The sequence below is a fragment of the Pinus tabuliformis genome, chromosome 1_1, assembly GCF_031772625.1.
Source record: "Pinus tabuliformis cultivar Carrire ecotype Pingquan chromosome 1_1, CPIR1, whole genome shotgun sequence".
NCBI lineage: Eukaryota > Viridiplantae > Streptophyta > Pinopsida > Pinales > Pinaceae > Pinus > Pinus tabuliformis.
The window spans coordinates 605,196,519-605,206,538 of record NC_142297.1 but is presented as its reverse complement, the minus strand read 5'-3'; the positions used below and the strand labels follow the sequence as shown (position 1 = coordinate 605,206,538).

Genomic DNA, 10,020 nt, shown 5'->3' with positions numbered 1-10,020 from the left:
AATGTGGTTTCTTTCCACTAAGTAAACTTAGAGTTTAACTTAGAATTTCTCATAGAATGAAGTGAAATAGGATTATTAGGCAAATCCCAATGTCCTTAAGGGGATTTTAGCAAATGATTTCTGGGAAATGAAGGGGAAATTAGTCATGTTTCCACTGTTATGCAACCAAACAACTGCCATGGTACTTATGTCACTGATGATATGAGTCTTTCTTGACAAGACAAAAGTGAGCATCCATCCGCTTCTGCAACCTCAAACTACCTACCCAACCTAATATACCTAAGATGTTTTCTACCTTTTGATTGGGTGCACTTGAACTGGAAAACCCTGAAGTTCCTCCTTTCTTTTGACTTCCCTCCTATCTAAGTCTACCCTTATCTCTTTCAAGGGCCCAGATTAAGCAGTTGGGCTCCTTAATTTCTCTGCCTATCTACTCATCTGCCAAGCTTGAACTGTTTGGACAGGTAATCATTCTCTATTCTATAACAAGAAATTTAAGCATGGCATGGTCCAGATTGAACTATTGGGCCATCCATCAAGTGTGATAAGCAACAATATTTGCACATTGTAGACTTGCAAATAAGATAGCAGTGGCATTTTGACTGGCCACTTTCTTGGTCTTTTGGTTTGGGGTTCATTTTCTTTACTTTTGTTGACCAATTTACTATTTTTGCCCTTTTTTTTTTCTTTTAGGGCATACCCTCTTTACATTTTTTAATTTTCCCTATCTGTATACAAAATATGGAACCTTTGCAGCATAAAAAGATGAACATGTTTGGCACTTCCCTGGTCAATTATGAAAAATGAAACCTATTGGTATAGGAACCTAACATTGCTGAAGGCTTGGTTCTGAGGGTTGGCTTCTGGCTGGGCTCTGGCTTCATCTGAGAGGTGGGCTTGCTTATGGCTTCTTCTTCGGGCATGGCCTTGCTTCTGGTGGTCTTCATGCTCAGTGGGGTTATGTACGTGCTTATAGGATTTGAATTCATTTTGAATTAGAAACTATAAATCAGGCATTTATCTGGGTCCCTCCTATGACCTTTGAATGCATGTTCCAACCCTTCAACTACTTGCTTGACCTTGAGCCTATAACTGGCTTGAAATGAAAGACTTACTTGAAATATGGAAGCCGCTCACTTGGAGGATTGAGTACGCTCACTGCTTGAATGAAAGTTGAATGAAAGCCAATCTTATTCAAAAGAAGCTTACACAGATGCTATACCAACTAAGTTCCTCTGCCTTTGCTTTCATTGCTACAGATCTTCCCTTCTCAATGCAGCTAACCGGCACACATGCTAACAGCCGGCCTTCGGACTCCACTGACTTAGCTTGCTTCCTTTCTTTCTTTTGGAGCCAGCAGTCAAGATCCTGTTTCCCGGGCCGATGCACTATCCTTCCTAAAGGGCTTTCTTTCCGCTTTCATCAATTCGATCTCGTTGCATGCTTGATTCCTTTCTATCTGCTGTTAGGCCCCCCTTGCCGGGGTGGGCTGGCAAGCAATCTTATTAACGGGCGGAGGGGAACGGGACCGACTGTTAGGTACAGCATTCAAGCAAGCAAGCTAGGCTCATACAAATAGGAATGCCTTGTCAGTGTGGACCCGACCGGTGGAGCTTGGAGCCGAGGGAGGCATTTCAAAATCCATGAAGTCAACCTACCTCAGAGAAAGGGCTTTTAAATCTCCCGCTTTCAAGGGCTGGCCAGGGTTCAATGGCTGAAGGTGATGGTAGAAATAGGAATGGATACAAAATTCTACCCTTTACGGGGAGTTGATTCGCTTGTGTCCTTGGTTCCATCACGTGTAGAGTTGATAATCTTATTTTGTTGCTACATAAGAGATCGATTGGTAATTAGAAGCTTTTGAAGTAGCATTCCAAGCAGAGGAGAAGGCACTCGAGGTAATATGTATATAAGACTTAGCACCCATAGCTCTCCTTTGGAAAGGAAACTGCATCCAGATATCCGCCTGGATCTTATACACATATTACCATAACCAGTCGAGGAAAAGAATCTTAGTGCAGTTGGGTGCGTGCTAAGCTAAGGGGTGCATTCATTCTTCTCTTTCGCATTGTTTCGAGTCCCCCTTTTGGGGTAGGGTGGCGGGACAAAAGAGTGAAATCAGAACTATTGCTAGTGGCTGAACTTCCTCTCCATTCACCATAATTATGGCCTTGCTCAGAGAATAAATCCATCTTTAGGTGCCCAACTCCAAGGAACCATGTGCCTGACTTAATTAGAGGTGGAATGTTATCTCCTCTGCTTGATGGATCCATCATGAAAAGGTAGAGATGGGCAACTGGTTCGACTCTAAGACAAGCCCTCAACGAGACCTGTGAATTTTGGGTTTGGTACCAGGCCTATTTATCTGAAGTGAGTATCCCCAATGGCGAATATCGATAGTGAGTTGGCTTGGCTCCTCTTTTGATGTGAATTGTGCCAATTAATAGCTTGCTCCCTCCATATATGAATATGGAACCTCACTTCGAAAACCATTATTGAACACCTTTCGATTTCCGTTGATCCCCTTCGGTTATGCATTCGCGTTCCCTGCTCACTCTCATAGCTATCTACCCCTCTGCAGCATTGAAATTGAGGCCATCTGTCCTAACACTTAAGACTGGATCTGGATATTGTGCATTTGGTCATGCTACTCCGAGAGCTGGAGTTGATGTTTCCGAAGTAACCAGTGGGGAGATAAATTCAAGTCGTTTAGAAAGGAAGAAAGCTCCAAAACCGGAAGAGGGTCGTTAAGTCGTATCCATTGACAAAGGCGAAGAGTGAATCAATGGGGCAGAACCCTGGTAAGCTCACTCCAACAACCACAAGATGAATCACTCGACCCTATATACGTATATAACAACATGACAAATCATCCTTGCACTAGGAAGCGCAAGCCCCTCCGGGACCTTCCTTTCTCGACTGTGCCAGCAAAGCATTTCAGCTCGGAAGCTCTTCTGTTCTTTGGCTTTCGCCTTCTCCGGAACATTCTGGGCTGGGTTCAATGCTGCTGCTGCTGCTTCATCCTACCGCTGGTGATCGACCTGCCTCATGACCCCCGGCAAGCTTCTAAAGTCCCACCTATGTGCATTCTTGATTTACCCACTTGGATATGGCTTAGTGGGGGCATGTGATCCGATATCTCCTTTATGGTACGGTGGATCGGGTGGGGAGAGGAGAAGGAAGCAGGAGAGCTTAAGGCAAAATAGAGTTCACTCGACCCAGATGGCTGCCACCATGACTCTTAGAAGCTACCTTCGACTTCACTTCCCATTGCAATGAATCGATTGAAAGTAGAGATGATCCCTCCTTGATGGCAAAAAAACTTCCAAAAGCACTTCTATAATATATCTCATTCATGACTGGAAGCCTCTTACTTCTTGGCTTGGTCGGAAATGAAAGAAAGAAATGACATATATAATATATCTCATTCATGACTGGAAGAAATTCCTAATTCAATATGCCCATAGTAGATTGGATTCAATATCGTAATGAAATATATAATATATGCACTCCTCTCATTCATTACAGAGATAGGACAATCAATCTGTCATTCCTTCTCGAATCATGAGGGATATTGTCATTCAATCGATTCTATTCATTGTGGAATCGATCTATCCATGCATCAAGAATTCGGCTCCCCCATTGGCAAGGAGGAAGAGGTCACTTGAAGCAGTGATCTAACCAACTTATAAGGAGGAACTTCTTCAATTATTGAGTTTGTTAGAATGCCAACCTTCATTCATGCTAGCCAGATGAGATGAATGGATTGATGAAGCCATTGAGTCAATCGGCCCAACCAGATGAGATTGATTGATGAGCCATTGAGCGATGAAGAATGCCCAGAAATCATGCGATTGATTCAACCAGTCTTCATCAATTGATGATTGAACCATCGAGCAGTTGATTTAGCCAACCAGATGAGATTGATTGATGAGCCATTCATTGTGAGTTGGGTAAAGCTTTGACAAGGGAGGGGGAAAATTGATATCATCATTGGGATAACCTACGATATCTCTATAATTAGGTATATCTATGAAAGGATAGGAGGGGGTGACCCCACCCAGCTCATTGTTGAGAAAGAATAGGGGAGAGGGGCGAGGTACATTAAGTGACTCAACCATTATGGGATAGGTATGATTCACTCGAATCATCAATCATAATATCGTATACAAAGAAAGGGAATTTGAAAGTATATACACAACCCTCGACCAACAACGCCAATAAGTGATTAATCTCATTTCAAATTTGAGGTCTTTAGAGTCACTAACCATACCTTGCCCTTCTTAGGTCTTTAGAGTTACTTAACGTCCCTCGAATTAATGAATTCATCATCTATCATCATGAAACACTTCCTCCCAAGTTGACTTATCACCCGCACCCCAAACTTATTAGTCTGTACCTACATCACTCAAGAATTGTACCACTTCGAACCAAAAGCACACAAACGCATGTCCCTAACCACAAGAATAAAGCTAGGATCAGAATATCGAAGTACGTCTTCCTCCCAGGATCGCTCAATCTGCTGCCAGGTAGATATTTATTCATCGCATATCTAATATCCATTGATCTCCTACTATCAAGATATAATTTGGGTCATACATTGCTAAATCCTGGCCTCCCTTCTTCTTATAATTCCAGATTGCACTCTTACTTATATCATCTTCCTTATCCTTACTTCCATTCTACCTCCAACTGGCAACACATAGCCCTACCCCTTCCGTGCACTCTTTAGATATAAATAAATCAATAAAAAAATCAAGTCAGCTAAGAAAATCAACCAAAAGAATGGGTCAATCAATCAGTCAATTAGACCAGCACCACCAAGACTTTCAGCATCAGAGCAGGTGCAGTAAGTGGGTCAAGAATAGGTCAGCAGGTAGGCAGACAAGGACAGTAGGAGAGTTTCTAGCAGTCGGAGCATCATCAGAGCAGTAAGCGGGTCAGGAGATTACGATAGCGGGTAAGCAGTAAGCAGGTTAGCAAGCTAGTAGTCAGTGGGGTAGCAGACAATACCCAAACATCCAATGGTTGGATCCAGTGGTATGAGGCCTTCAATTTCGATATATAAGGCAGACTTCGAGCAAGTTTTGTTCTCTTTTTTTTCTTCTTCTAAAAAAAAGAGAACAAAACACCTTTCATCCAGCTTGAAGAGCATGAAATCCTCGAATAGCAAGTGGTATTTTGAGGACCTTGAAGAGAATTTTATGCTCTAAGAGCCTCTATGTATTCATCCAGCTCAAAGAGCATGAAATGCTCTGAGAGCAAGGTTTGGTTCTCTTTTTTTTCTTCTTCTGAAAAAAAGAGAACCAAACTCCTTCACCAAAACAAGGAAGAGCAAGCAGGGGCATGCTCACTGAATGTTCTCTCTGATTAAGCTTCCCTCACCATAGTTGTGGAAAGGCGGTCTCAGGATTGAAATCTCAACTCGCCTGGAGAGATTGAGAGGCCTAGTCCTATGACCAGATATGGGCCATGCTCGAATTATAGCATCATGTCAGGGTTGGTTCTCTTGTTTTTTCTTCTTCAGAACAAATGATCAAAATACACAGAATCGAGACTTTAGCGAGGGCGTATAGCTCAGCTGGTAGAGCATTAGGCTCTTAACCTAATGGTCGTAGGTTCAATTCTTGCTATGCCCACGCCTGCTTAACTGATTCATACAGGTTAGGTCCACCTTTGGAACTAGAGCAATCATATTCACCTCCTTCTAAGGTCACCTCACTGTAGGGTGCATTGGCTTGGCCATGGTTTTTGCCAACTTCCCCAGAAAGAAAGTAACCCAATAGCTTGTCCTCTCCACGGGGAGCAATGACTCTCCGATGTTACCAGGTGTAGTGAGAGGGGGATGGGAGACCATGAAAATTTTGATCCCAATCGCCAGGATTCTCTGACTTATGAGTCATTAAGTAAGTTTTTAGAGAGGGTGGGTTTCCAAATCTAGGGTAAGGCCACAGGACTTCCATCCAAGGTATGGCAATGGGAAGTGGACAATCACTTGAACTGAGCTCGCCTATAGTTAGCCCGATTGGGTTAGTCTCTAGAGCCGTCTTTAGTGGGGGCTACGGGGAATTGGGTAGAAATGACCCATGACCCAATAAGGAGGTAGAAATGACCTGCCGTAGCTAGGAGCTGGGTGGTAGCTAGATAAGGGATGGGTGCTCAAGACCCCAACAGGAAGGTTATTTAGTAGAGTTCAGTTTAGCAGAGTTCATTCAAAAGGTTGCATCACTCTAGGATATGACGCTAAGACTTAAGAGATGTGACCCTAGGCCTTTTTTCACTTCATATATGTGACACTAGGCCTTTTTTCACTTAAAAGATGTGACACTAGGTCTTTTTTCACTTAAGAGATGTGACGCTAGGCCTTGAATCAATTCATATTTCACTTCATATATGGTGATGCTAGGCCTTGAATCACTTCATGGTTCATGAGGCAGTGTGAAAGTATCTACTCATTATGGAATCTTAGGTGTCAAAGTGTGGATCTCCTTCAAGTTCACTCAGCGAACTACCAATGACTCATGGTACCAATTTGGACCTAGAACTGATTCAACAATTGTTGAAAAGCTTAGGCACTATTGGGGAGAATGACACCTTGCTTCTCTGGAATTTGACCAACTACATGGAAGACGAGACTCTCGAACGGGTAGAGTGCCACCTGGAATGGTGAGAAAAATGTAAAGGGGTGAACTGTAAGCCCTATTCCCGCAGAGAGCTCACTACTCCACAGTTTGAACTCCTGAAGTGGCTTGCCTATCATTATGTCACGTCTTCCCAAGCCACCTCATGGCTCTTGATCATCCACGGTTCCCCTTCCTCACAAGAGGATCTCTTCTTCTTCCAGCTGCAAGGGTTTTTATGGTGTTTTCCGATGGTTGTGAACTGGAATACTGGCCTAGGTTCCATTCCCAGAAAGGACTTCTGGTTCATGGGAGCGAAGAGCATGATGTTCTATATCAAGACTTGGTGTTTGGCCATCGAAGAATATCGACGTAGGTGGAGTTTGGTCTCGGAGAATCTTCCAGTGTCACTTATTATGGTCATCCATAAGGATCAGATGCCCCTTGACTTCTATCGTCGCCGCTTCTAGGGATCCTATTTTTACTTCTGATGGGAGGTTCGAGCTCAGGTATCCCTATCAAGTGGAAATGGCTGGCAGCAACGTTATTGTATTTTGTATCTCGGCTGAAGAAGATACAGGCCAAGACCGATAGTTTGACTCTTTTTGATCTTGAGCTGAAGTCTTTTCTTCGTGCTTTTTAGCAACCAAGTTCCTTCCCCTCTAAGGGAAAGTCACTAAAGTTCCTTTCCCTCAGAAGTGCAAGACCTCCGGACCTTCTTTTCCTTCTTTGTAAACAACAACAATACTGGGGCCCTTTCCCATCTATCCAACCGTTGGACATCACTATGCATCCAATGGCCTCCCATGTTTTCCTTAGTTCCTCCAATCTAGTATGAATATAAACATTTATTGATGATGGATGGGCGGATGGGTGGAGGATTCACCAAGCGATAGGCACCCGGTAGATGTGGTTGGTCTGCCCAAGGTTGGGGTGAAACTCATGTAGTCATCTTGAGGTTTAGTCACTCAAGCAGACATGTAGAATCTCTCTCATTCATGACTGGACTCACTGGAATAACCAGACCTAATGGATCGAATCACCATAGTGGAACCAGGCAAGACATCTAGAGAAGGTGGTTGGGTTCGTGAGTTAGGCCAACCAAGCGATGAAAGTTGTAAGGGAGTGACATCCTTCAGGCAGGTTAAGGCTTGATTCCATCTTCATGACTTCCAACTAGGATGACTTTCCATCCATCCAAAAAGCAAACATTCCATCCCTACCCCCCATACCAGCAATCAGAATTAGACTGCTAAGACGAACTCTATCTCCATCTAGTAGATCTATCTCACTTCACCCCTGGGGCTCTCTATACGGCTATATAGAGGCCCTATCAACCTAGATACATCATACCCATCATCACTACCATCGATACCATCATCACTATCAGCCCAACATACCAGCATCCAGCCCAGCATACCCATCATCACTACCATCAAACCTATCATCCCATCCCATGAGCCCATCTTCCCATCTTCCCATCTTCCAGCCCATCCTACATGAACCTCATTAGACCTCTAATCTCCTCATTCATACCCTCATCAGGCCTTCTATGAGACATGTAAGAAATGACATATATAATAGATCTCATTTGACCACTTCTTACTACCTAAGGCAGAACCTCCTTCCATCGGACATCTCCCTTCCTCGACTGAAAGGTTCAGGGCCCATCAAGCCAGTAGAGCCATGTTGGTAGAGATTGATAGTAAAGGATCCATTCTTGCTCGAAGAGCTCCTTATCTGGCTCAAAGAGCAAAGGATCCATTCTTGCTCAAAGAGCATATCTCCCTACTCGAAGAGCCAGTAGAGAGAAACCCATAGGTGCGCATAAGGCGAGAAGCCTAGTAGCTGGGCCAGTCAAGAAGGATGGTGCCGGTCATGTGCATGAATGGGCCAATAAAGAAAGAAAGAAATGACATATATAAGATATCTCATTCATGACTGGAATCACTGGTCGAAATGAACCAAATCGATCTCTCTCATTATCGATCTCTCTCATTTGCATCATGTCAGGTCAGATCTAATCATGCTAAGTGCTCAAGCGTAATTACGTATATAACGAATGAATGCATAATGACATATATAAATCATGACCGATTCACTTACTCGATCTTCTCTTTCCTCAATGCATAATGACATAATGACATATCTCATTCATGCATAATGACATATGCCCATAGCATGATCTACTAAGGCATAATAGAGGCTTTTCATCTCCCTTATTCATCAGAGTGGAATGGACAAGATATTGATATTGATGGATTCCCCCACCTCTAGACTACCGGACTATTTGTAGGGTGGAGAAATGCGGGCCACTACTGGGAGGTACCACCCTAAGCTTACTTCTCATAGAGAAGCCACTTGTCCCTTTGGGGGGCATGGATTTTCTCTTCCATTCAGTTCAGTTGATGCAATAATATCTATTTTGAGATAATGGCGAAAAAGCACCCCCTTATGGCTGCCTGTCACAAAACAAACTGTAACAAAAAACCACTGTACCTTTTTCTGGTTGTGTCGATGTGCATGTACATCTCTCCCCAGGGAATGATCAATATGATTCTCGGGTTCTATTTGGGAGTGGAAAGCGTCCTAGTCGCCGAAACAAAGGATCCGCCGTTTAGTATCCAGAATTTCCCTGTGCTTATGACCTATCTAATTGGGATAAAGAATCTGGTATACACCTACAACGATATCAAAATTATGTTGCTAAAAGAGTTCCATCCACATATCGTGGGCCAAGTGCAATTCATGAAAGTGAAAGGTTGGGGGAAGGTTTTCTCCATGTTCCCCGACCTTGATGTCTATAGCGACGTGGATATTCACATATGGGGGATGTCTCTCGAGGAGTACGAAGCCTGCCGGTATGCGACAACCAAAAAAGTCGGATTTCACTTAGCCAAAATGATCGTTAGCAAGGCATCGAAAAGGAAAGACAAAACTTTGCCCTCAGCAAGGGCTCATGAACCCCCAAGTTACGCAGGATTCATCGAAGCCCCTAGGGCTAGGCAAAATACGGAGGCATCTAGTACGCTGGAAGAGGACACGATTATTTATCTAGGGGATGGCAAGTTCTCCAAACCAAGGGATGGCGAGTTATCTGAACCAATAAAAATTAGTAGTTGGCTTAGTAGGCTTCGCCAATATGTTCAGGCATTAGGAGCGCCTTCTCCCTATTCCACGGAAGAGATTAGGCCGGAAAGGTTCGATGTGCTAAAGTGGCTCGGATACAACCTCCAACTTATGTGCACCCTTCGGGACGAACAACTCCTCTTATTAGGCCAGGTTAAAGGAGAAAACCCTGGATTCATACGACTCCTCAAAAAGGCGCTAAAGGTTTGCTTCGTTCCTCCCTGCCTAAACAACTGGGAGGGGGTTGATAATTCAAGGGAGGTGAAAATTC

At 43.6% G+C, this 10,020-nt stretch overlaps 1 non-coding gene across 1 annotated transcript; it reads left to right on the top strand.

Annotated features, from left to right (window-relative positions):
• Positions 1-5,566: 5,566 nt before the first annotated feature.
• TRNAK-CUU (transfer RNA lysine (anticodon CUU)) lies at positions 5,567-5,639 on the top strand. Its single transcript has one exon. It is a non-coding gene; the product is annotated as a tRNA-Lys (tRNA).
• The last annotated feature ends 4,381 nt before the right edge of the window (positions 5,640-10,020 follow it).